The 27,034-nt window shown below is 41.8% G+C and overlaps 1 protein-coding gene and 1 long non-coding RNA gene across 5 annotated transcripts in view; one reads left to right on the forward strand and one right to left on the reverse strand.

Moving 5' to 3' along the window:
* Positions 1-27,034, forward strand: part of LOC134294704 (neurexin-2-like) — an 81,091-nt gene that overhangs the window by 33,144 nt on the left and 20,913 nt on the right. The gene's annotated exons all lie outside the window — the stretch shown is intronic.
* On the reverse strand, positions 1,817-27,012 carry LOC134294708 (uncharacterized). 3 transcript variants are annotated; one of them, XR_010001434.1, is made up of 3 exons: positions 18,265-27,012; positions 6,238-10,512; positions 1,817-2,287 (listed from the first exon to the last, which is right to left on the reverse strand). It is a non-coding gene; the product is annotated as an uncharacterized LOC134294708 (long non-coding RNA). The 3 variants fall into 3 exon arrangements; XR_010001435.1 differs by lacking the exon at positions 18,265-27,012 and having other exon boundaries at positions 1,817-2,284; positions 6,238-18,257; XR_010001433.1 differs by lacking the exon at positions 18,265-27,012 and having other exon boundaries at positions 6,238-18,257.

The raw sequence follows: 27,034 nt of genomic DNA on the forward strand, positions 1-27,034 counted from the left end.
TGTAAAATCATAACCTAATTTGATGTTTAATAGGCTTTTCCTTCATCCCTCCTTATTATCCAAGATATTCACTTATCCAAGCTTCTGCCGGCCCGTTTAGCTTGGATAAGTGAGACTCTACTGTAATAATATCAGTGAAATAATAAATGTGTCAATAATAATAAAAATAAGATAAAATAAATGTAGTAGTAACAATTATAATAGAGTAAAATAATAAATGAAATGATAATAATAGAGTAGAAAAATAAATGTAATAATATCAATAATAATAGAGGAAAAATAATCAATGTACCATATATACTCAAGTATAAGCTGACCCGAATATAATCAGGACCTTCACCCGAGTGTAAGGCGAGGAGGGCTTTTTCAGTCCTAAAAAAGGGCCGAAAAACTCAGATTATACTCGAGTATATACGGTAATAATAATAATGATGATGATGATTATGATGTACTAGTAAATGTTAGAAATGACTGGATTGTTTTCAACTATTTTGTTGACTGGTTTCGGAGGAAAGGTGGTTTGTAAATAAGGTTAACAACAACATTCTCACTCAGGCTGTGAGATGTTGGATACTTTGGTAAATGATGAAAATGATGTCAAAATTTGGTGCTTTATATCAGTGATACCATAGTTTTCAAATTTTCTCTGCTATGGCAGACATTTCTGACAATTGCCTACTGTTCTCCAACAGCGCTAAGAATTACCATGAAATGTCAACAATTGCTAGTCATAAGCTTTTAGATTCATACTAACTGTGCCTGGCCACGCGTTGCTGTGGCTTATGGGAATCCTTTGTTGGCTAGATGGAATAGCAGTAAATAGCCTTGGAGCCTCAAAGCCTGGCTGTTTTTTTCTTATGGGAATCCTAGTTTGGTGTGCTGGAATACAATGGAATAGGTTTGCTGCTTGGAAGTCTGGGTACTTGCGTTCTAGGGTAATAATTTTGGCCAAATTTGGTGTGATTTGGCCCAGTGGTTTTGTTGTTAACTCAGTCCTACAACATACATCACATTTATATATATATAGATATCACTTATCATCTATATATATAAAAGAGTGATGGCATCACGGCGACCCACAAAACAACAAAACTACAGGCCCCCCAACCTCGAAATTTGACGACACAACCCATCATCCACAGCTCTAGGTTGATACAACAAAAAGAAAAGAAAAATAAAGTCCTAATTAGAGAGAGAGAGGAATAATTGCTTTTATCCAATTGCTGCCAGCTAGAAGGCTAAGCTCCTCCAACTTGGTCTCCTAGCAACCCAATAAAAAATAATAAAAAACACTAAAAAATTAATACAATAAAATACCATAATAACAAAAAATAACTAAAAATAATACAAGAAAATAATAAAATATAATAAATAAAAAGATAACTTACAATAAAATTAATTAAAAAATAGAAATAACGTCAAATAAAAATTACACAACAATTTTAACCAATACCACCACCACTTTGCCACAGCAACGCGTGGCCGGGCACAGCTAGTAGATTCCTATAATCCTAGAATTGGAAGGGACCTCATGGGCCATCAAGTCCAACCCCATTCTGCCAAGAAGCAGGAAAATCGCATTCAAATCCCCCTCAACAGATGGCCATAAAGCCTCTGTTTCAAACCTCCAATGAAGAAGCCTCCACCACACTCCGGGGCAGAGAGTTCCACTGCTGAACAGCTCTCCCAGTTAGGAATTTCTCCCTCATGTTCAGGTGGAATCTCGTATATATGTATGTGTCAGAGTATTTGCAGCGCAGCAGTAGTTGGATGGAAGCAGTGGAACGCAGAACAAAGAGACACTCAGAGACATTGGTAAAACTATTTACAAAGTTTTACTGTATGCAGCAGTATTCAACACAAACAGACTTGCAGACGACAGATGAACACAGGACTGTTCTGTTCTCCAACAGAACTTGACTCGAACTCTAGGCAGACAGAACTCAACTGAATTGAACTGAACTGATGCAATCGTTATGCACAAACACTTGTGTCTGGATACTCCCTAGTTCCAGCCACACATCAAGTTCATCATAGCTTCTTGGCAATTAACTCTTTCCACACTATGGTACATTCTGGATGATGCAATCAGTTGCAATACAAGCATGGCACAAATTGCATTTAAACACTATAAACACAAATCCCACATTAACAGTATGCACACATGTTTGAAGATTTCCAAAGCAGCATTCGGGCTTTCAGAGAAGAGGAATCCACTATGAACCAAAGCAGACACTTCTCTCTTCCATCTCTGCTGCTGCCCACCTCTTTTCCTGGCAGCAAACTGCTGGAGAAATCAGAAACAAAAGCCTGCATCACAATACAACCCCACGGTGTAAAGATGCAGTTGCTGCTTGAGCTAAATTACCCCCCAACGAGTGCAGCTGGCAATTACGCCTGACATACGCTCAGCCAGCCGTGCCAGGAGGAAAGAAGAGTTACCGTCAGGATGGTTGCAAGGTTCAAGATCATTCAAAGGAAAAGCCTCCTGAAGCTTCTCTCTCTCTCTCTCTCCCCGCCTTCATTCGATTCCTTTCCCCCACCCACATCATTTTATTTTTAAAACGATTCCTTTGAAGATAGTTTGGAAACTACAGCTAGTTCAGCGATCGGCAGCCAGGTACTAACAGGGAGAGAACCACTCCCATGCTGCAGCAGCTCCACTGGCTGCCGGTCTGTTTCTGAGCTAAATACAAAGAGCTGGTTGTTACCTATAAAGCCCTAAACAGCTCAGGTCCAGGCTATTTGTCAAATCGCATCTCCCTGTATCGACCATCTCGGGCACTTCGGTCAGCGGAGGAGGCCCTACTCTCAGTCCCACTCCATAGCAGCTATGGTCCAAGTGACTGAACATTTTCAGCAACTTGGTCACTTAAATCGGTCCAGGTATACACTCGCTCTGTGCAATAATATTTTTACTGACTGTTTAAATATATATATTTTTTTAATGTGGGATTTTTATGAAAACGTGTATGTTATTGTCATTTTATACTTTTGATATTAGTGAAGTAGTCGTGGCATTGAAAGTTTGCCGTTTATATGTATGTTAACCACCCTGAGTCCCTCTGGGAATAGAGGGCAGTCTAGAAGTAAAGTTTTTATTATTATTATTATTATTATTATTATTATTATTATTATTAATGACACAACGACATTGTATGACACAGCAAACAAGATAGATATGCTGGGTTCCCTACTTCACACTTTAACAACACAACTGTTCAATGCTAAGGCTTCCCCGTCTGCGCAGGGTTCCATACTGCGCACTTTAACAACACAACCGTTCAATGCTAAGGCATCCCAACAAGATGAGTCCACAACAGACACTCTGCTGGCTGTTGTATTGGATCACACCTCGGACACTTCCTATTATTATTATTATTATTATTATTATTATTATTATTATTGACACAACGACATTGTATGACACAGCAAACAAGATAGATATGCTGGATTTTGTATCACAAAATCACAAGTCGAACACTTCCCAAGCGTTTAGGACTCTGTGATGTATTTTCGGATGATGCGCGCAGATTTCAGTCGGGTGGCCTTTTGCAGTTGGCAGATTGTAATTTTGTCAATGTCTATTGTTTCCAAATGCTGGCTGAGATCTTTTGACACGGCACCCAATGTGCCCATCACCACCAGGACCACCTGTACTGGTTTCTACCAAAGTCTTTATTTATTATTTATTTATTTACAGCATTTATATTCTGCCCTTCTCACTCCGAAGGGGACTCAGGGCAGACCACATTACACATATAGGCAAACATTCAATGCCTTTAACATAGAACAAAGACAAGACAAACATAGGCTCCGAGCGGGCCTCGAACTCATGACCTCCTGGTCAGAGTGATTCATTGCAGCTGGTTGCAGCTGGCTTGCTCTCCTGCCTGCGCCACAGCCCGGGCCCGCAGTTCAATCTTTGCAGTTCAATTTTGAGGTCCTGATAGCGGCTGAGTTTTTCTTGTTTTTTATTATTATTATTATTATTATTATTATTATTATTATTATTATTATTATTATTATATTGTATGACACAGCAAACAAGATAGATATGCTGTATTTCGTTTCACAAAATCACAAGTCGAACACTTCCCAAGTGTCTAGGACTGTGTGATGTATTTTTGGATGATGCGCGCAGATCCCAGTAGGGTGGCCTTTTGCAGTTGACAGATCTATTATTATTATTATTATTATTATTATTATTATTATTATTATTATTATTATTATTATTATTATTAACTGTGCCCGGCCACGCATTGCTGTGGCTTATGGGAATGCTTTGTTGGCCGAGTGGAATAGTAATGAATAGCCTTGCAGCCTAAAAAGCCTGAACTCTGGCTGTACCCTGGTGCCATTGTGACCGAGGGGGTTGCTAGGAGATGAAGTGGGCAGGGCCTAAAGGGGGCGGGGCCTACCCTTCTGATCAGCAACCAGGGTTGAAAATAGCTCTTCCTCTTTCTCTAATTTGGACTTTATTTTCCAGGGTTTTTTTGTTTGTTTGAAAGACATAGATTGGTTGGCTGTCTTTTGTGGCCAAATTTGGTGTGATTTGGTTCAGTGGTTTTGTTGTTTACTCAGTCCTACAAATGTACATGACATTTTTATATAGAATCACTAGCTGTGCCCGGCCACGCGTTGCTGTGGTGTTGTCTGGTGGTGTTGGTGAGAAATTGTTGAGGTAGTGGTGGTATTGAATGTCTGTTGTGTGGTTGTCTTTATGTTTAGTATGCACACTGAAGTGGATTATATGGCAGTGTGGAGTCAAGATAATCCAGTGCAAAGCAGATAATAACCCTTGCTGTTGACCTATGCAGCCCCGAAAGACAGTTGCATCTGTCAATTAGGGAAATTTAGGTACGCTTTATGCGGGAGGCTAATTTAACTAATTTACAACATCATAAAAAACTGCCAGCAAAACACGAGGAAAGGAATGAGGAAGTACAGCCACTAGTGGACAGTGAAGCAACAGCTCCCCCTGTGGCCGGAATCGTGAAGCTGGAAAAAAATGTTAAAAATGCCTCTGAGTCTGTCTATATATGTTGTTTGTCTGTTGGCATTGAATGTTTACCATATATGTGTTCATTGTAATCCGCCCTGAGTCCCCTTCGGGGTGAGAAGGGTGGAATATAAATACTGTAAATAAATAAATAATAAATAAATAATATAAGATTATAAATGGGTTATATAGCTGTGTGGAAGGGCCTTGAGTCTACACTGCCATATAATCCAGTTAAAATCTGATAATCTGTGGAAGAGGCCTAAGTGAGGCCTAACTGTGCCTGTCCCCTGGGCTGAGTAGGTTGCTAGGAGACCAAGTGGGTAGAGCTTAGCCTTCAAACTGGCAGCAATTGGATAAAAACTATTATTTCTCTCCGTGTAATTAGGACTTTATTTTTCTTTTCTTTTTGTTGTATCAACCTAGAGCCATTAATGATGGGTTGTGTTGTCAAATTTCGAGGTTGGGGGGCCTGTAGTTTTGTTGTTTTGCGGGTTGCCCTGATGCCATCACTCTTTTATATAGATAGATTATTATTATTCCTTTCAGGTCAACTTTCTATACATTTAGCTGCATTACAGGCACATAGCAGTTTTAAATAGGCATTCCAACCACTGCAATGAACCCAGTGGTTAATTCAGTTGTCTGTCCAACCCCTTGATCCAGAGGTCGGGCTTATCATGGCCTTTTCTGCTGTTCCTCCTGTTGATTCTGTGCCACGTGGAGACGGTGGCTGCCAGAGCACAGCATTCATCTCCAAGAAAAATTACCCTCTGCGTCGCCTGGAGAAGGAGACCTGAGATTAAACCCCCGCCGGCGCCGGCGCCGTGCACTCCATCACCTGCTCTTATCTTCCACACATTCCTTTCTTCCTTGTCTTTTTGGTGGCATCTTGACTCCTCTCGCCAAGAAATCGGCCGGCTCTCTTGTTCAAACAGGCAGAGCAATTTTTAAAGGAGAGGCCAGGCCGAGCTGCTGATGTCACAGATTTCCCTCTCTGCGAATCTGCATTCTCAGCACACGCTGGGTTAACTTTGATGGTGCCCCTCCGCCTTCGCAGTTACCTCTCATCTGAAATCAATGCCCCTTTCATCCTTGCTACAGAGCTTTGGTTCCTTATTGCTTCAAAAAAAAAATCATTTTTATTGAGTAACATTTACATGGAATAAAAACTGAGTCAAACATATAACAAAAAGCAACTACAGTACGACCCTTGTGCCCACAGTTTCATCTACCTGCATCTGACAAAATATGTCTCCTCTAGGGATTTTCAGAGTGGCGGGCGGTGGCACAGCGTGTTAAAGCGCTGAGCGGCTGAACTTGTGGACCAAAAGGTCGCAGGTTCAAATCCAGGGAGAGGAATGAGCACCTGCTGTTAGCCCCAGCTTCTGCCAACCTAGAAATTCGAAAACATGCAAATGTGAGTAGATCAATAGGTACTGCTCCGGCGGGAAGGTAGCGGCACTCCATGCAGTCATGCCAGTGGCCACATGACATTGGAGGAATGAGCTCCCGCTGTTAGCCCCAGCTTCTGCCAACCTAGCAGTTCGAAAACATGCCAATGTGAGTAGATCAATAGGTACCGCTCCGGCGGGAAGGTAACGGCGCTCCATGCAGTCATGCCAGTGGCCACATGACCTTGGAGGAATGAGCACCCGCTGTTAGCCCCAGCTACAACCAAGCTGGTGTAGGGACCATAAGCCAGAAAATAGTAGACTATTGCCTATATAGCTTTGCCTCTGCATATATCATATAGCCTTTATATAGACAATATAAGCACTTTGTATGAACCAAAGTAGTACAGTAGTCTCGGTTATCCAACGTAAATGGTCCGGCAGAACGTTGGATAAGCAGATATGTTGCATAATAAGGAGAGATTAAAGAAAAGCCTATTAAACATTAAATTAGAGCCTATTTTGGAAAACTATAGGTCAGTTCCTGTAACTTTAGATAAAAGCCGGGGATGGTTACACTGCATAGTTAATATTGGAGCAAATGAGCTCCCTTTTTCTAGTATGAATATGACAGCAAAAATAAGTTTGGTGCAAGCTCTATTGCTTTTCCTCCCTTTCCAGCTGGATCTCATCCAGGTCTTGGTACCATGGCTCAGCTCCAAAATATGTGCAGTAATAACAGCAGAGGATAATAATGGGCATGTGCTAAGTGTCTATCTTTCTATTTTTAAAGCGGCTGACAAGCTAAATATCAAACCCCCCTCAGCTGCCAATGTATTAAGGATAGCCGGATCCTTTTTCAGCGTGCTTTCTGTAGCCAGATTTTGTTCATTTTCATGGTTTCCTCCTTTCCGTTGAAATTGTCCACCTGCTTGTAGGTTTCAGTGGCTTCTCTGTGTAGTCTGACATGGTGGTTGTTCGAGTAGTCCATCATTTCTGTGTTCTCAAATAATATGCTGTGTCCAGGTTGTTTCATCAAGTGTGATGCTATAAACCCCACTTGCCTAGTTTCCAACAGACCTCATGACCTCTGAGGATGCCTGTCATAGATGTGGGCGAAACATCAGGAGAGAATGCTTCTGGTTGTGAGTGGTCCATCATTTCTGTGTTCTCAAATAATATGATGTGTCCAGGTTAGTTCATCAAGTGCCCTGCTATAAACCCCACAACAGACCTCACAACCTCTGATGATGCCATAGATGTAGGCGAAACGTCAGGAGAGAATGCTTCTGGTTGTTACAGTGGTCCACCATTTATGTGTTCTCAAATAATATGCTGTGTCCAGGTTGTTTCATCAAATGTGATGCTATAAACCCCACTTGCCTAGTTTCCAACAGACCTCACAACCTCCGAGGATGCCTGCCATAGACGTGGGTGAAACGTCAGGAGAGAATGCTTCTGGTTGTTAGAGTGGTCCATCATTTCTGTGTTCTCAAATAATATGGTGTGTCCAGGTTGGTTCATCAAGTGCCCTGTTATAAACCCCACAACAGACCTCATGACCTCTGATGATGCCATAGATGTAGGCATTTTCGTCAGGAGAGAATGCTTCTGAAACATGGCCACGCAGCCCGGAAAATTCACAGCAACCCAGTGATCCCGGCCATGAAAGCTTACAACATTTTACTAGTTGTTTATTCCCATTTTTCAAACATTGCTGTGCTGCTTTGTCATATCAGAACATTGTATCAATATTTGCTTTTTTGTTGATAATAGCTGCAATCAGAGTCTGAATAAACACATGGGTGAGAACACTTGTCAAGAACGAAAGAAACCACATATATTTCCGTACCAAGAGACAGTATGTAGTTGCTAGAGTTCAGGCAGGGATTTGGCATATCTGTGGGCTGGTTCCCAAATAATATTTAGGGAACCGTGGGAGAGTCACACCTTCCCCGGCTAACAAACCCAGTAGGTTTGCTGGGAGAATAAAGAGTCACCACATTAGGATTTGGAGAGCAAGGTTCGGATCTCTACTTGGCCATGGAAAATCACTCACTTATCCAACGTTCTGGATTATCCAACACATTTTTGTAGTCAATGTTTTCAATACATCGTGATATTTTGGTGCTAAATTCGTGAATACAGTAATTACTACATAGCATTACTGCGTATTGAACTACTTTTCTGTCAAACTTGTTGTGTAACATGATGTTTTGGTGCTTAATTTGTAAAATCATGACCTAATTTGATATTTAATAGGCTTTTCCTTAATCCCTCCTTATTATCCAACATATTCACTTATCCAATGTTCTGCCGGCCCGTTTATGTTGGATAAATGAGACTACTGTATTACTATTTGTAGATTTAGCATTCTATTGATTTCTCCTTCAACCATTCTCCAATATTCTTGCACTTGATCGCACTCCCATATCATATGATATAAACACCCCTCTTTGTTCACGACCGTGCCAACACTTATCCTTCATCCCTGGTAAAAAACGTGAAAGTTGTGAAGGAGTTCTGTACCATTTTTGTAACTTTTTCCTTCTTGCTTCCCTTAATACATTGGGATTCCTTCCAAGGTGATCCTTGGTGCTCGAGATGCTTGTCTATTCTTAAGGTGAAAAGCACATGTGTGCATGGATTAGGAATCAGCTGGTTTTCCCTGTAATAGGCAATAAGAGCACCTAAAGCTTCAGAGAGCTTCTGTTCAACCATTTCAAAGCTCCCTGAGCAGTGATGGCACGATTGTCAGTATAGTGATGGATTAGGAATCAGCTAGTTTTCCCTGTAATAGGCAGTAAGATCACCTAGAGCTTCAGAGAGTTTCTGTCCAACCATTTCAAAGCTCTCTGAGCAGTGATGGATTAGGAATCAGCTAGTTTTCCCTGTAATAGGCAGTAAGAGCACCTAAAGCTTCAGAGAGCTTCTGTTCAACCCTTTCAAATCTTCCTGCTTGAGCAGTGATGACACAATCGTCAGCATAGTGATGGATTAGGAATCAGCTGGCTTTCTCTGTAATAGGCAGTAAGATCACCTAGAGCTTCAGAGAACTTCTGTTCAACCATTTCAAAGCTCCCTGCCTGAGCGGCGATGGCACGATCGTCAACATAATTTAACTCAAGGAAGTAAAAAAGGAAGAAAGGAGGACAGAAGGTACGAAGTCATGACTAAGCTACACGTAAGGGCTATTATGAGGAAATGACTTCGCAATAGAGAAGTTTTACATGAACTCCTCTTGTTTTTGCTTTAGAAACTTATCAGTGACATCTGGCAGCTTCCATACTAGTGAAATAGAGCTCTAGTCCAACTTCAATGATTCGTTCAAAATGCAGATACTATTTTGTGAAGCACCTTGGATATACGTAGCTGCATTAACATTCAGACTGAAAACCAGAGCAGATTCTACACTTCCTCAGACGCAGGAGCCACCAGTTGCCATAGGAAATTAAAGACTGCCAAAATACAGTAGAGTCTCACTTATCCAAGCCTCGCTTATCCAAGCTTCTGGATTATCCAAGCCATTTTTGTAGTCAATGTTTTCAATATATCATGATATTTTGGTGCTAAATTCGTAAATACAGTAATTACAACATAACATGACTGCGTATTGAACTACTTTTTCTCTCAAATTTGTTATATAACCTGATGTTTTGGTGCTTAATTTGTAAAATCATAACCTAATTTGATGTTTAATAGGCTTTTCCTTAATCCCTACATATTATCCAAGATATTCGGTTATCCAAGCTTCTGCCGGCCCGTTTAGCTTGGATAAGTGAGACTCTACTGTAGTTCCAATATTGTTTTGGGATGCTCCCTGGAGAATACCTCCTTTGGCAATGAGTTGCCACTTTACACCATGCGCCAATTAGGAATGCTGTATTGGTTGTGTGCGCACACTATTACCAATGAGTCTGCCTTCTGTGTGTGTGTGTGTGTGTGTGTATGTGTGTATGCTCACACTTTGCTCACTGGTCCTGTGCCTTCCAGCTCTCCTGCGTAGCAAGTGGTATTGGTAGGGGAACACAACAGGCAGTATCTGTGCCGGCGAGATAAGATTCTGTGCCTTGCGCTGTGGCTTTGACTTTGACTTGCTCTTGATGTCGTGACTTCCTGGAACAAAAACAAAGGGGAAAGTGAAGCTGGAAGGGGTGGCAGGAGAGGGGGAGAGAGAATGAGGTGTGCGAGGAAAACCAGTTGCCCAATTTCTTTGCTCCCCTCTGAATGAAAGGGGGCTGCAGACCCCGGTCGGAAAACAAAGACAGCGTGGGAAGTAATTGTGGGCGAGGGTGTGATGTGTGCATGCCAAACAAAGCCGTGCGCGTCCAGATGTCAATTCTGGCTCCAGGAATGGATGCATTGCAGAGGAGGAAAGGTATACCCACACAATATACACACAAGCAATCTGTTAAGGGTTAGCCATGCTGGTTTGTTTCAGTATGGGAAGTAAAGGAAAAAAAGCCGTTCTGTAGAACCTTTAAGACCAAATCTACGAGGGTTGAATTAAAAGCAATGCCTCCACCTTCGTTACTTCTGTTTGGATGGGAATATTTTAATAAATCAAATGCAGAAATAATCCTAAGAATGTGCTCTTTACCACTATTCACTTTTCCACATAATGACCAGATAATTGGATACATTTCTGCCAACGATGAACAAGTTTTCTGAAGCCGTCACGGGAAGAAGTCGACACTCGGTTTCCACAACCAGCGTCTCACAGGACCAACTGTGCACAGATCTTCCGATAGCCAAGCATACTTCACACTTTAACAACACAACCTTTCAATGCTAAGGCTTCTCCGTCTGCACAGGGTTCCATACTTCACACTTTAACAACACAACCGTTCAATGCTAAGGCTTCCCGCCAAATGGAGCTAACTGTAGATGAGAGTCTCCTGAACAAGCCATTACCTGCCACAGACCAGGACTGCCATCTGTTGAGGAGTTACAAAGGTGGAGGCATTACTTTTCATTCAACCCTCCTGTTTTAGTATCAACTTTTGTGGCTTGCAATCCACTTCTTCAGATGAAATGATGGAGTACCGTATTCATTGATTTGAGGAGCTGGGGAGGGGGCGAAATGGGATACGGAAAAAACGGGATTGTAACATTAGGCACTTAGCATAAACATGCTGGCACCGTTAAGCGAAAACACGGGTCTGCTTGGCTGTTAATTGGCTCTGAAGTGTGAAACTAATACGTTCTGCTTTCAGGAAAGTTTGGTGCTGTTGGAAGCAGAGCCTTTTCTTGAAGGCTTTTGTTTGTTTGTTTGTCATACGCACAACTATCATGAAAGCCAGCCTATTAATATATATAATGGGCTGAAAAGCCATTTTCTCTGTTCAAACCACTGGTAATTGACTGGAATTTGCAAATGTATCCCAATTACAAAAACATTTAACCTACTGATGCCTCAATTAATGTAATTTTATTGGTATCTATTTTTATTTTTGAAATTTACCACCCTCGGCTTATACTGGAGTCAATGTTTTCCCTGTTTTTTTGTGATAAAATTAGGTGCCTTGGCTTATATTCCGGTCGGCTTATACTCGAGTATATATGGTAATTGGAATGTATTTTTATTTCTGAAATTTACCACCCTCGGCTTATACTGGAGTCAATGTTTTCCCAGTTTTTTTGTGATAAAATTAGGTGCCTCGGCTTATATTTGGGTTGGCTTATACTCGAGAATATATGGTATTATTATATTATCATATCATCCATTGAGTTTCAGAACTAAACCCCATTTTTTGTGACCCTAGCCAAATATCCCAGCCATGACATCAAAGTGTGACCTTTCTGTTCTGAGTGATAATTGTCTACAAAAGGACTTTTAATCTGGGTTTATTATAAGGGTTCTTCACTCCAAATGAAGAAGGAGAGCTTGAAAGCATTGGCAATGCAATATGTGGATTCCTGGGGTGGACTCTTTGGGGTCAAAGGAGGGTCCATGGGGCTCCTGTGTTTCAAAGAAAACATTCAGAAGCCACGAAAGTCACTCCCAGAGTAAGATCTAAGCTCCGTGCAGTCCTGTGTGGTTTAAAATCCTTTTTAAAAAGCTTCAAGTAAGCTTGTGTCAAGACTGGCATGGGCGAAAGAGGCTTAAACCTTGTTCCTCTGCAGCTGGTTTTTTGTTGCAAAATTGGCCCCCCTGTGCCGGTTAAGGCAAAGAAAACCCCGTTTCTGCCTTTGGAGCTCCTACGCAGAGAGGGAATTTTGAAACAAAAACCAGTCAGGGGTGCAATGGAAGGTTAAGCCTCCCCCGCCCAGAGATGGATCGGTCCCCCAACTCTTATTAGAGAGGAAGAAAGAAAAGAAAACGATTTTAAATTGCACAATATGTGTTTTATCATAATGTGCCTCATTTTGCCACAGTGGAGTTTTTTTATACCAAATATACATTGAGGGACTCATTTAGACCAGCCTTTTGTAGTTTAAGCAAGGATTTAGATTTCCTTCAATTTGAGATATATGTTTATATAAGCTCCCTGCTCTGTATTGTGTGGTTGTGTTACGATAATATATACAGTAGATACTCGAATATAAGCCAACCCAAATGTAAGCCGAGGCACCTAATTTTACCACAAACAACTGGGAAAACATTGACTCAAGTATAAGCCGAGAGTGGTAAATTTCAGAAATAAAAATCGATACCAATAAAATTAAATTAATCAGTAGATTAAATTTTTTTGAATACAGTAGAGTCTCACTTATCCAAGCTAAATGGGCCGGCAGAAGCTTGGATAAGCGAATATCTTGGATAATAAGGAGGGATTAAGGAAAAGCCTATTAAACATCAAATTAGGTTATGATTTTACAAATTAAGCACCAAAACTTCATGTTATACAACAAATTTGACAAAATGTAGTTCAATACGCAGTAATGTTCTGTTGTAATTACTGTATTTACGAATTTAGCACCAAAATATCACGATATATTGAAAACATTGACTACTAAAATGGCTTGGATTATCCAGAGGCTTGGATAAGTGAGGCTTGGATTAGTGAGACTCTACTGTATTATTACATTGTATCACATCATAATATTATTATTAATATTACATTAGTGAGACTCTACTGCATTATTACATTGTATCACATCATAATATTATTATTAATATTACATGATGATAATATTATAATGCAATGCAATTTAATACTAATAATAATACAATATAATAATATTAATTATATATTATTTATTTCACGTAATATTACCGGTAATAGTACAGTATAGTGGTGTGCTGCAATATGCTGGTATATTGTGCTAGTGTAGTGCTGTGCTAATATAATATAATACACTGTAGATAAATATTATTTGTAAGCCACTCTGAGTCCCCTTTGGGGCGAGAAGGGCGGGATATAAATGTAGTAAATAAATAAATGAAGCCCAGATACTGTGGATGGGATTGCTTTCATGTGCAGATACATGTGGTGCCAGTCCTAACGGCATAACCCGAAAAACTCCATCAGGTTGTGGATGAACTACAACTCACATAATGCCAGGTTAATCCCAAAAAACTTCATCAGTACTTAAAGCTTGTTATGTTGGGCAAATTTGCTTTGTATGCATCATTGGTAAGGTTAAGTGCTCTCTTGCTGTAGGGTAAACTACAACTCCCACTATGTTTTCGGACCCCTCAAACCCCTCCAGTAGGTCAAGTTAGTTATTATGATTCTGCGTGCCAAGTTTGGTTCAGGTCCATCATCGGTGGAGGTCACAGTTTCTCTGGTTGTGGGTGAACTACAACTCCCAGAAAGGAAGGTCAGTTTCCTAACCCTAACCCAAACACTCCAGTAATCCAATTTTGGGATATAGGTCTGTGTGCCAAATTTGGTCCAGATCCATCGGTGTTGGGGTTCACAGTGCTCTCTGGATGGAGGTGAACTACAACTCCCCCAAATCAAGGTGAATTTTCCCCAAAGACCTCCAGTATTTTTTCTTGGTCATGGGAGCTTCTATGTGACAAGTTAGTTCCAGTTCCATCATTGGCAGAGTTTAGAGTGCTCATTGATTGCAGATGAACTATACATCCCAGTCCCTACAACTCCTGTAAATCATGGTGAATTATTTCATAGGCTGTTTTTTCCCATCTTGTCTGAATTAAGCCTCAGCCTACTGCATGTAGAACTGCACATAGCTCTCAGTGCTTCCCCATCAAACTTTTATTCTTAATTAAAGAGCTGTGGATGTCATAGCCTTTCATCAGAGGATCCTGCTCCGTCCCCTTTGTTATGAATTGATCGGAGCTGCTTTGATCACAACCACTCCACCAAACCAGATTACAGACTGATGAAATTAAGGCAAAGCCATTTGGTAAAAGCAGATTTATTTGATGATGGATGGATCATGTAGCCACGGCTTATGACAAGTATACACTGTTGTTGCAGTGGATTGAAACCCACTTTCTTCCTAAATCCAGGTGTCCCAAAAATACAGAATTTCCCCCAATACTCTCTCCCTCCATGTCCTAGGTAGGCAATAGTTTCCTCCTCATCCACACTGGCTCTCATTTAGGATACTAATTTATGTTAATACTCTGTGGCATGGAATGAGGACGTTTTCTGGGGTTAATGAATCTGGAGTACTGTATATACTCAAGTATAAGTCAAATGGGTGGAAAGAAGGAAGAGACAAAATTAATCCGTAAAAAAAGAAATTGGGGTGGTTGAGATGTACCATACCGTATATACTCGAGTATAAGCCAACCCGAATATAAGCCAAGTCATCTAATTTTACCACAAACAACTGGGAAAACATTGACTCAAGTATAAGCCGAGAGTGGTAAATTTCAGAAATAAAAATAGATACCAATAAAATTACATTAATTGAGGCGTCAGTAGGTTGGATGAGCAAAGGTTGGATAAGCAAAACTCTACTTTACTTTGTATTGATGATGTTAATATTGAAACTCAGTAATTCAAAGCAAATAAAGACAAACGGCACTGAATGGAACACAGCAGGAGGATAACACACCTGGGCATCTCCTGGGCAACGTCTCTGTAGACAGTCAATTCTCCTATACCAGAAGCAACTTGCAGTATGTTCCCAAGTTGCTTCTGACACGATTAAAAAAAAACCTTTTTAAAATGTCCTGGTTTCTCTCTTCTCCTAAGGCAAGAGGCCACTATAACCAGATATATAATATAATAATATAAACTATAAGACAGTATTTCCTATAAATGCTATAGTCATAGAACATACAATATACAGACAAGGATTATAGAGATTCAGAATATACTAAATGCTTCAAAATACATGTCTCTAAGCCAAAATCTTCCTTATATAGGAAAGCAAAGAAATTCACAAACCTTGAATATAAGAGTTTTGCTTTCTGTGAGTGTATGTGTGTTTGTAACACATTGATTACCGATATACTCAAGTATAAGCCGACACGAATATAAGCACCTAATTTTACCACAAAAAAACCTGGGAAGACATTGACTCAAGTATAAGCCGAGAGTGGTAAATTTCAGAAATAAAAATAGATACCAATAAAATTACATTAATTGAGGCGTCAGTAGGTTAAATGTTTTTAAATAGTTACCGTATTTCAAAGAAAAACAATAAACTAGCTCCAGGGGGATTCCTTCCCAGGTAATCCTCAGAGCTCAAGATGCTTGTCTGTTCTTAAAGTGAAAAGCACATGTCTGCATTTTAGATGGATTTGGAATCAGCTGGTTTTCCCTATAATAGGCAGTAAGATCACCTAGAGCTTCAGAGAGCTTCTGTTCAACCATTTCAAAGCTCCCTGCCTGATCGGTAATGGCACGATTATCAGCATAGCTAAATCAAGGAAGTAAAGGGCCTGGGCTGTGGCGCAGGCGGGAGAGCAAGCCAGCTGCAATTAACTGCAATGAATCACTCTGACCAGGAGGTCATGAGTTCGAAGCCGCTCGGAGCCTATGTTTGTCTTGTCTTTGTTCTATGTTAAAAAGGCATTGAATGTTTGCCTATATGTGTAATGTGATCTGCCCTGAGTCCCCTTCGGGGTGAGAAGGGCGGAATATAAATGCTGTAAATAAATAAATAAATAAATAAATAAATAAGGAAGGAAGGAGGACAGAAGGTACAAAGTCATGACTAAGCTACAAGCAGGTGATATTATGAAGAAATGACTTTGCAATAGAGAGTATCTCTGTAGATCTTAAAAAGCTGTTTCTTGATTTAAGGCATTGGCATGCTGGATGATAGGAATAACCCTCCCAGTCCATTCGTCCTCTCTCTTAGTCCTTTCAGGCACATCGAGGCCAGGAATAGTTTCCTTGTGTATGCCGGCTGAGATCTTTTGGCATGGCACCCAATGCGCCAATCACCACCGGGACCACCTGCACTGGTTTCTGCCAGAGTCTTTGAAGTTCAATCTTGAGGTCCTGAGTTTTTCCTGTTGTTTTTCATCTATGCGACTGTCACCTGGGATGGCAACATCAATGATCCAAACCTTTTTCTTTTCCACAATTGTGATGCCTGGTATGTTGTGTTCCAGAACTTTGTCAGTCTGGATTCGGAAGTCCCACAGTATGTTTGCATGCTCATTTTCCAATACTTTTGCAAGTTTGTGATCCCACCAGTTCTTTGCTGCTGGGAGGTGGTACTTGAGGCCTAAGTTCCAATGAATCATTTGGGCCACAGAGTTGTGCCTCTGTTTGTAGTCTGTCTGTGCGATTTTCTTCCAGCAGCTGAGGATATGATCCATGGTTTCGTCGGTTTCCTTGCAGAGTCTGCATTTTGGGTCATCAGCTGATTTTTCGATCTTGGTCTTCATTGCCTTTGTTCTGATGGCTTGCTCCCGGGCTGCAAGGATCAGGCCTTCTGTCTCCTTCTTCAGGGTCCCATTCGTGAGCCAGAGCCAGGTCTTCTCCTTGTCAGCTTTTCCTTCAATTTTGTCAAGGAACTTTCCATGCAATGTTTTGTTGTGCCAGCTGTCAGCTCTAGTTTGCAGTGCGGTTTTCTTGTACTGGTTAGGGTCTTCATTGCCTTTGTTCTGATGGCTTGCTCCTGGGCTGCAAGGATCAGGCCTTCTATTATTATTATTATTATTATTATTATTATTATTATTATTAATTGTGGGAGTTGAAGTCCAAAACACCTGGAGGACTGAAGTTTGCCCATGCCTGCGTCTATACTCTAGATGTGGGTTGGAGGGGAGGAGGATGCAGATTTGAGGGTCCCGGTCCTCGCCTCCCGTCTTCCAAGGCCTGTCAAGCGCCTGAGCCGAGCGGAGAAGGAAAAGGAGTCTGAGCACATTAGGATGCTGCTCTCTCCTCCCGTTGCCATGGAGACCACTCCAGTGGTCCCTCAGGCATGACGGCGGCGGCCATATTGCTCCGGCTGCGGCAGCCCCCACTAAGTGAGCCGGAATTGGCTCCGGTTAGGATCTTGCAGCCGGACAAAACCAGAGGGAACTTGGAGACGAAAGAAAGCAGGAGACATGTGCGCACCACCCGCATGGCTTTCCCCTTCCCTGCTACTATCACACCCCCTCTATTATTGAGAGCCTGCCCCGAACCCCTATGTAACCCTTCCTCTCTCTGAGTCCTTTCTGGCTCAAGGGGAGCAAAAGGGAGGGAGACTTGTGAGCAATGCACAAAGGCACACGTTCGCACACATCCGCCCACTCTCCGCGTCTACATAGTGAAGTGGAAAGGATAAATCCCAAAGGGCAGGCTGTGAATTCAGGCTCTGCCCGTCGTCATCCTCGCTGCTTCAAGCAAGGCAATTGGGGGCGGGGGGTGGGGGCGGAGGGGGGGTGGGGGGGGGGTTGCCCAAGGAGCAACCCACGGCAGGCGACCGAGGCAAGAAAATGAAACAAAGCAACAGTCTCCTTTTGCAGGGAGACTTGAGTGCCTGGTGCATCGCGCTCACCTTCACGTTTCATCATTTCACACCTTCAAGTGCATGCAATATGCATCTTTCCATAGCAGCTGCCTTGCATGCAGAATCGTAGAATCGCAGAGTTGGGCTGTGTGGTCTAATCCCCTGCCATGCCTTTCATTATCAACTGTAGTACTTCTCATGCATACCTGTGCATTGGGCCGGGCTGTGGTGCAGGCTAGTTAGCAGCCAGCTGCAACAAATCACTCTGACCAAGAGGTCATGAGTTCGAGGCCAGCTCGGAGCCTGTGTCTGTCTTTGCCTCGGTTCTATGTTATGGCATTGAATGTTTGCCTTTATGTGTGCAATGTGATCTGCCCTGAGTCCCCTTCGGGGTGAGAAAGAAGGGCGGAATATAAATGCTGTAAATAAATAAATAAAATCATATTACAACCAGTTCCAGAAATGCTTCAGGACCAGCCCCTTCCACACAGTCTTGAGCAGTTATCTTTGGGGCCAGGCTTTAGCACAGCAGGTTAAACTACCAGCTGAAATGTTGGTTTATTAGTCGAAAGGTTGACAGTTCGAAGCTTGAGTCAGGGTGAGATCCTAGCCTTTAGCCCAGCTTTCACCTACCTAGTGGTTCAAAAGAAAAATGTGAATAGATAAATACTGGGAGGTATTTAGGCACCCATAAGGAAATGCCAGGAAAATGCCGGTGACATTAAGTCCAGTCGTGTCCGACCTGGGGGTTGGTGCTCATCTCCATTTCTAAGCCGAAGAGCCGACGTTGTCCATAGACACCTCCAAGGTCATGAGGCCAGTGGCATGACTGCATGGAGCATTATTACCTTCCCGCCGGAGTGGTACCTATTTATCTACTCACATTTGCATGTTTTCAAACTGCTAGGTTGGTAGAAGCTGGGGCTAACAACTCTCACCCAAAAGACTCCAGAACTTCACGTGTGCGACCCTCCGTGTGGGGATCTTTTGGAGTCTTTGGGTGGGAGTTGTTTCTTCATCCTCATTCCAACAATGGGGAGGGTGGCTGACAATGCAGCGTTTTGGCGACGCTGCGCAACTGCGAAAAGGGGTGACCGGCTGGTTGAGGACGCAAGCGGCAGAGTTTTGTGGGGAAGGAGTTGCCAGGCTCATTCTTCGCTATGATAAGTGCCTAGATTTGAATGGCGACTATGTTGAGAAGTGGTATTTGGGTGTGGCTTTCAACTGCATATGGTAAATGTTTTCTCCTATACTTTTTGAGGGCGCAAGCAGCAGAGTTTTGTTGGGAAGGAGTTGCCAAGCTCCTTCATCGCTATGATAAGTGCCTAGATTTCAATGGGGACTATGTTGAGAAGTGGTATTTGGGTATGGCTTTCAACTGCATATGGTAAATGTTTTCTCCTATACTTTGTTCATTTTTAATTCCAAAACGTAATCTACTTTCTGGATAACCCTCGTACCATACACGCACCATTTCCAGCATCTCCTTCTCAAAAGCCCATCACTATGCTAGCAAATTTTTACACATGCCACCCACTACTAGAATCTACTCACAAGTCATCTATTTGGGGCTCCTTAGAGTACACCTACACTAGACAGTTACAACAGTTTCATACTATTTTCACTGCCAATGCATAAATCTAAGGAAGCTTTGGATTTGTAGTTTGGTCACGAATTCTTTACTAGGGAGCTCTAATGCTCATCTATGTAAAACTTTAAGCTGCTCACCAAACTACAAATGTGAGGGTTCTGTAAGATAAAGCCAAAATACTTACCGTATATTCTCGAGTATAAGCCGAGGGTGGGAAATGAAGCAGCTACTCGTCAATTTCAAAATAAAAATAGATACCAATAAAATTACATTAATCAAGGCATCAGTGGGTTAAATAATGTATATATACAGATACAGATATACAGATACATGGATCTATATGTATATAGGATTTGCAAAGACCTGCAAAGATATGAGGGGAAAATTCATATATAAAATTAATGTATATAGCTAGATAGATACAGGTATATAAATACATAGGGATTGCAAATGCATGCAGGGGGGTTAATGCCTATCTGTAGGAGAGTTTAACCAATATTTCAGGGGAAAATGCTTTTATAAGATTAATGGATATATATTTTCTTCTTCCTGACTTGCAAGGGCTTCTCTACCTTTTCAAAACATTCCCTTGGTTAAGAGCGAGGGAGGCTTTGGAAAACTAAACACTGCTAAGGGAGGATAAGAGAGATACATATATATCATATATTGCAAGCAATGTCCTCCAGGTTCTGTTGATCTTGACCCCATTATAAGCCAAGGGAGGCTTTTTCAGCTAAAATAAAAAGGGCTGAAAAACTCGGCTTATCTTCGAGTATATACGGTAGTTCCACAGAACTGTATAGCATAAAAACACTGCAAGTCACCGGGGATTTATCTATATGCATTCCTGGATGAACTCCTCATCGAAAAGCAGATTGGGAGCAGCGAAATGAAATTCCAGGAAGATATAGGATCCTAAGGCAGGTGCAGGCTCCACCTGGCAAGAACTGGGTGAGCCGGATGCTGTCGAGCATAAGACCTCACTGATTCAATTGAGATTTATAGAGATCTTGGTTGTCCTACAGTCCCATTACCCCCTATCTGATTGCGGAAGAAAGAAGCGCAGGAATGGCTGCAAACAGGTTGCAACTCAGTGGGAGGGCAACTCCTTTGCATGCAGACGCTGAGAAAGGCTGGGCTGAGAAAGATTTCTGTCAAGAAACTCTGGAGAATCACTGCTGGCCGATGCACAGAATACTGAGCAAGACAGGCAAGTGGTCCACTGCAGTGTAAGACAGCTTAAAATCTCAGAATGACAGAGTTGTAACAGAGCTCATGGGCGCGAGTGCAGCCTCCTTGCTCAAGGCAGGATTTCCAGCCAAAGTATCCACAACAGGGAACTGTCCAAGGTCTTTTGAAAAAGTTCACCTCCTTAGGAAATTGGTTCCACTGCTGAACCACACCTACTGTCAAAAAGTTCCTTCAAATGTTCAATCAAAATCTACTCTCCTATAACTACAAGCCTGGTGCTACCCTCTGTGACAGCCTATGAGCTATTTAAAGAATGATCCCATGTCCCTTCTCAGTCCTCTTCATGGAGCAGAACATGGCTAGCTCCTTCCAACTTTTCCATGTATAAGGTAAAGGTAAAGGTTTCCCCTGACGTTAAGTCCAGTCGTGTCTGACTCTGGGGGTTGGTGCTCATCTCCATTTCTAAGCCAAAGAGCCGGCGTTGTCCGTAGACACCTCCAAGGTCATGTGGCTGACATGACTGCATGGAACGCCGTTATCTTCCCGCTGGAGCGGTACCTATTGATCTACTCACATTGGCATGTTTTCGAACTGCTAGGTTGGCAGAAGCTGGAGCTTAACAGCGGATGCTCACTCCACTCCCCGGATTTGAACCTGGGACCTTTCAGTTTGCAAGTTCAGCAGCTCAGCGCTTTAACGCACTGTGCCACCAGGGGCCCCTTAAAATAATGTATAAATACAGTATTAAAATATATTTTCCGCAATAAGTGACAATCCGCGAAGTAGGGACACTATATTTATTTTTAAAATAATGTAAGGTAAAAAGGTAAAGGTTTCCCCTGACGTTAAGTCCAGTCGTGTCCGACTCTGGGGGTTGGTGCTCATCTCCATTTCTAAGCCGAAGAGTTGGCATTGTCCGTAGACACCTCCAAGGTCATGTGGCCATTGGCATGATTGCATGGAGTGCCATTACCTTCCCACCGGAGCGGTACCTATTGATCTACTCACGTTGGCATGTTTTCGACTAGGTTGGCAGAAGCTGGAGCTTAACAGCAGGCGCTCACTCCGCTCTCTGGATTTGAACCTGGAACCTAAACCCATCGATAAGTGAGGGAACACTGTATTCTTTCTTTTTGGGAGAACATCAGGCATTCTATCAGTCTGTGTGCTTTGCACCAGTGAGTATGGAATGGGCGCATAAGCTGTGGCCACTTGACAGATTGATTGCTGTGGGTGTGTGTGTGAGTGTGTGATAGAGAGAGCATGTGTGTTTGCACATTCAAGAAGGGAGTGCAAAGCCCTCATTTGCATGAAATTGGGTCCTTTTTCGGAAACAGCTGCCAGTGCCAGGTCGAAAGCTGACGCGATGATGAATGGTGACAGAAGGGCTGGTGCAAAAGGAATAGTAATGGCATTTTGATCTGATATCAACTGCACCCTTTAAGAAGCAGGAGCGAAGTATGTGGCCCCATATTGCTTATCCTCCTCCTAGTCCTCGGGATCCTGTTTTATATATCAAGACTGTACTGGGAGGTAATGAATGGGTAGGTGGTCTTAGCAGACATGGAAATCAGGAAGACTTTAACATGGGACCTCCGGCTTTGAAAACACTCCAAAGACCAATTCCTGATGCGTCAAAGGAGCTCTGAGCCAGAATGAAGAAGCAGACAGGAAGACATCATTCCACCATGTCTCCTGTGTCACTATAACAATATAATAATATATAATACCATATATACTCGAGTATAAGCCGACCCGAATATAAGCCGAGGCACCTAATTTTACCAGAAAAAAAACTGGGAAAACATTGACTCCAGTATAAGCCGAGATACCAATAAAATTACATTAATTGAGGAATCAGTAGTTTACATGTTTTTGAATCTTTACATCAAACTGTAATTTAAGATATGACTGTTCAACTCTGATTAAATCATTAAATGCATATGTGAAATTAGTATATATAATTATAGATGTATATCTAGCTCTGCATTGTTTATATAGGCATTGAATGTTTGCCTGTTACTATGTTGGAAGCCGGCCTGAGTCCCCATGGGAGATAGGGTGGGATACAAATGAATTACAGTAGTCTCACTTATCCAACATAAACGGGCCAGCAGAATGCTGGATAAGTGAATATGTTGGATAATAAGGAGGGATTAAGGAAAAGCCTATTGAACATCACATTAGGTTATGATTTTACAAATTAAGCACCAAAACATCATGTTATACAACAAATTTGAAAGAAAAAGTAGTTCAATATGCAGTAATACTATGTAGTAATTACTGTATTTACAAATTTAGCACCAAAATATCACGATGTATTGAAAACATTGACTACAAAAATGCGTTGGATAATCCAGAACGTTGGATAAGCTAGTGTTGGATAAGTGAGACTCTACTGTATATATAATTATAGATGTATATCTAGCTCTGCATTGTTTATATAGGCATTGAATGTTTGCCTGTTACTATGTTGGAAGCCGGCCTGAGTCCCCATGGGAGATAGGGTGGGATACAAATGAATTATTATTATTATTATTATTATTAGTAGTAGTAGTAGTAGTATAAAATTATTGTTGATACCATATTGTTTTTGTTGATCTTACGTTTCCACTTACAGAGCTAGTTTATTGTTTTTATTTGAAATACGTTAAATATTCAAAAACATTTAACCTACTGATGCTTCAATTAATGTAATTTTATTGGTATCTATTTTTATTTTGAAATTTATTATTAGCAGCTGCATTTCCCACCTTTGGCTTACACTCAAGTCAATAAGTTATCTCAGTTTTTTGTGGTCAAATTAGGTGCCTCAGCTTATATTCGGGTCGGCTTATACTCGAGTATATACAGTAATGTAATTTTATTGGTATCTATTTTTATTTTGAAATTTATTATTAGCTGTTGCATTTCCCACCTTTGGCTTATACTCGAGTCAATAAGTTATCCCAGTTTTTTTGTGGTAAAATTAGCTGTCTCGGCTTATACTCGAGTATATACGGTAATGTAATTTTATTGGTATCTATTTTTATTTTGAAATGTATTATTAGCTGCTGCATTTCCCACCTTTGGCTTATACTCGAGTCAACAAGTTATCCCTGTTTTTTGTGGTCAAATTAGGTGCCTTGGCTTATATTCGGGTCGGCTTATACTCGAGTATATACGGTAATTAAAATAACACACTGTGATACATAAAACAGAATAAAATTAACATGATAACAGAGTATAACGCAACCATTGAACCCACAACCAATGGGCCTGAAATAACGAGTTCCTGGGCATGGGTGCGCAGACTGGTGCAAATCGAACTCGGCACTTTGCTGTATCAATGCCAGTGAACAAAATGAGATTGCTAGACAAAGTCTGACCATAACTGTTTGCCCTTTAGCAACCTTCAGTCTAGTCTTGCAAAGAAATCTTCAGAAATTACCAGCTCACGATAATATGTGTCCTTCTGCGCATATATCAGTATTAGTCACTGGAAGACATTCGCCCGGAGGCGAAGGCTTACTCACCACAGGTGACCAGATGAGTGGCCAGTGTTAACCTCGCTGTCTGTCTTGTATTTGAGAAACATCCATAGCGTGTCAACGCATGCTTATTTATTTACTTTATTTACTGATTAAATTCATATCCCGCATTTTCAAGTAATGGGTTCCCCATGGCAATAAAGTAAGAATTCTAATGTATTCGAATCGTTCAAGAATAGGAATGGAGGAGGTGAGCATGGAATTAAGTGATGCAAAATGTGTTTGTGATCTGATGTTGTCTTGTGACTAATGCAGAATAATAGAGGAAGATGAACATTAGCATGACGCAACCACTCAAGACGTGCTCATCTATTTTGTGGTAGCCAAAGGATGTAGTATGTACTTTGCTTGCAAAATGTCTACTCTTTGTTCGGATTGATGAGTATGGGGATCTTTTTCTTTTCTTTTAGGGAAGTGGGGAATTAGACCTAGCTCCATTGTAGAACAATCATGAGATCCCGAGGCCAAGATCACAGAGCTCCAAGAAGAGCTAGGAAAGATCAAAGTGGTCAAGGATTGGTGGTTGGAGGCCACATTCAGGTTGATGCTCACTTCCAACATAACATAGTGGACATGGTGGTGAATTGGGCTATATTTTGAGGCCAAGATCCCAGGTTTCACTTCAGAGAACTCCAAGAAGAGCTAGGAAAGATCAAAGTGCTCAAGGATTGGTGGTTGGAGGCCACATTCAGGTTGATGCTTGCCTCCAACATAGTGGACATGGTGGTGAATTGGGCTATATTTTGAGGTCAAGATTCCAGGTTTCACTTCAGAGAGCTCCAAGAAGAGCTAGGAAAGATCAAAGTGGTCAAGGATTGGTGGTTGGAGGCCACATTCAGGTTGACGCTTGCCTCCAACATAACATGGTGGTGAATTGGGCTATATTTTGAGCACCTTCTAGGTCATTTTAGGCCCATGAAAGGCCATTTGTCAATAGGGAGGGTCAATGTCATTTTCTATTTGGGTAGTGGGGAGTTGGACCTAGCTCCATTGTAGAGCAATCATGAGATCCCGAGGCCAAGATCACACAGCTCCAAGAAGAGTTAGGAAACATCAAAGTGGTCAAGGATTGGTGGTTGGAGGCCACATTCAGATTGACGCTTGCTTCCAACATAACATAGTGGACTTGGTGGTGAATTGGGCTATATTTTGAGGCCAAGATCCCAGGTTTCACTTCAGAGAGCTCCAAGAAGAGCTAGGAAAGATCAAAGTGGTCAAGGATTGGTGGTTGGAGACCACATTCAGGTTGACGCTTGCCTACAACATAACATAGTGGACTTGGTGGTGAATTGGGCTATATTTTGAGCACCTTCTAGGTCATTTTAGGTCCAAGAGAAACCATTTGTCAATAGGGAGAGTCAATGTCATTTTCTATTTGGGAAATGGGGAGTTAGACCTAGCTCCATTGTAGAGCAATCATGAGATCCCGAGGCCAAGATCACAGAGCTCCAAGAAGAGCTAGGAAAGATCAAAGTGGTCAAGGATTGGTGGTTGGAGGCCACATTCAGGTTGACGCTTGCCTACAACATAACGTAGTGGAATTGGTGGTGAATTGGGCTATATTTTGAGCACCTTCTAGGTCATTTCAGGTTCATGAGAGGCCATTTTTCAACAGGGAGGGTCAATGTCATTTTCTATTTGGGAATTGTTCTCCTGGGCTTCAAACTGGTAGTGGTGGTGCACAATAAAGGGATGTGGTCAATTGCACTTACATGTGATCAATGGCACTTACACCATTACTGCCGAACAGGTCAAATAAAGCATGTTAATGTGCTGCTATAAATTAGGAGATGCATCTCAGTCCAGAATATCTGCTTTGCATATACAAGTTCCCAGGTTTGATGCCTGACATCTCTAGGTTTGGCTTACCTGATACCGTGGAGAACCCGACTGCCAGTTTCTCTGCTCCAATTCAAACCAGCTTTTTTATGGGTGGGAGTAAAGTTCTAGTTGAGTGGCAGTTACAAATGTCTAGCATGCAAAAGGTCTTGGAATTTCACAATAAAGCCCATGGGAGACCTCTGTCACAGCACTGAAATTGATGGACTGAGAAACTGGCTTTGGGCACACCAAATTTCCGCGTTCTTATTGATCCCAAGTCTCCTACCCGATGGCTCTGGCTGTACAATCCCCCATCCAAGGTGGTGGTAGGTCAGTTTTTGGGGCTTACACAATATTTCTGTGGTAAAGGGATATAACATGGTGTTCATCCAGAATGTATTATCATTGCTGGTTCGTGGGTGAGAGATGTTGGTTGGTTTGATGGGAAGGGTGGAAATGTTCCTCCGGTCCCATGGACAGCTGGGCTCTCCCTCCCTGGCCTACTACACTGACACCTTCCCAAAAAGTATTCCACCAGGAGAGTCCTGCAAACCATTTTTTCGCACCACTAACAATCTTCCTTCCTGGAGCTGTTTTCGCTCACGGCTGCAAACACAACACTCGCCCCTCAAGGCTGCTTGGTTTGTGTAGTTCTCTCCCACCCACCCCCCACCCATTTTTGTTG

Source organism: Anolis carolinensis, unplaced genomic scaffold (assembly GCF_035594765.1).
Source record: "Anolis carolinensis isolate JA03-04 unplaced genomic scaffold, rAnoCar3.1.pri scaffold_19, whole genome shotgun sequence".
In the NCBI taxonomy this organism is placed as follows: domain Eukaryota; kingdom Metazoa; phylum Chordata; class Lepidosauria; order Squamata; family Dactyloidae; genus Anolis; species Anolis carolinensis.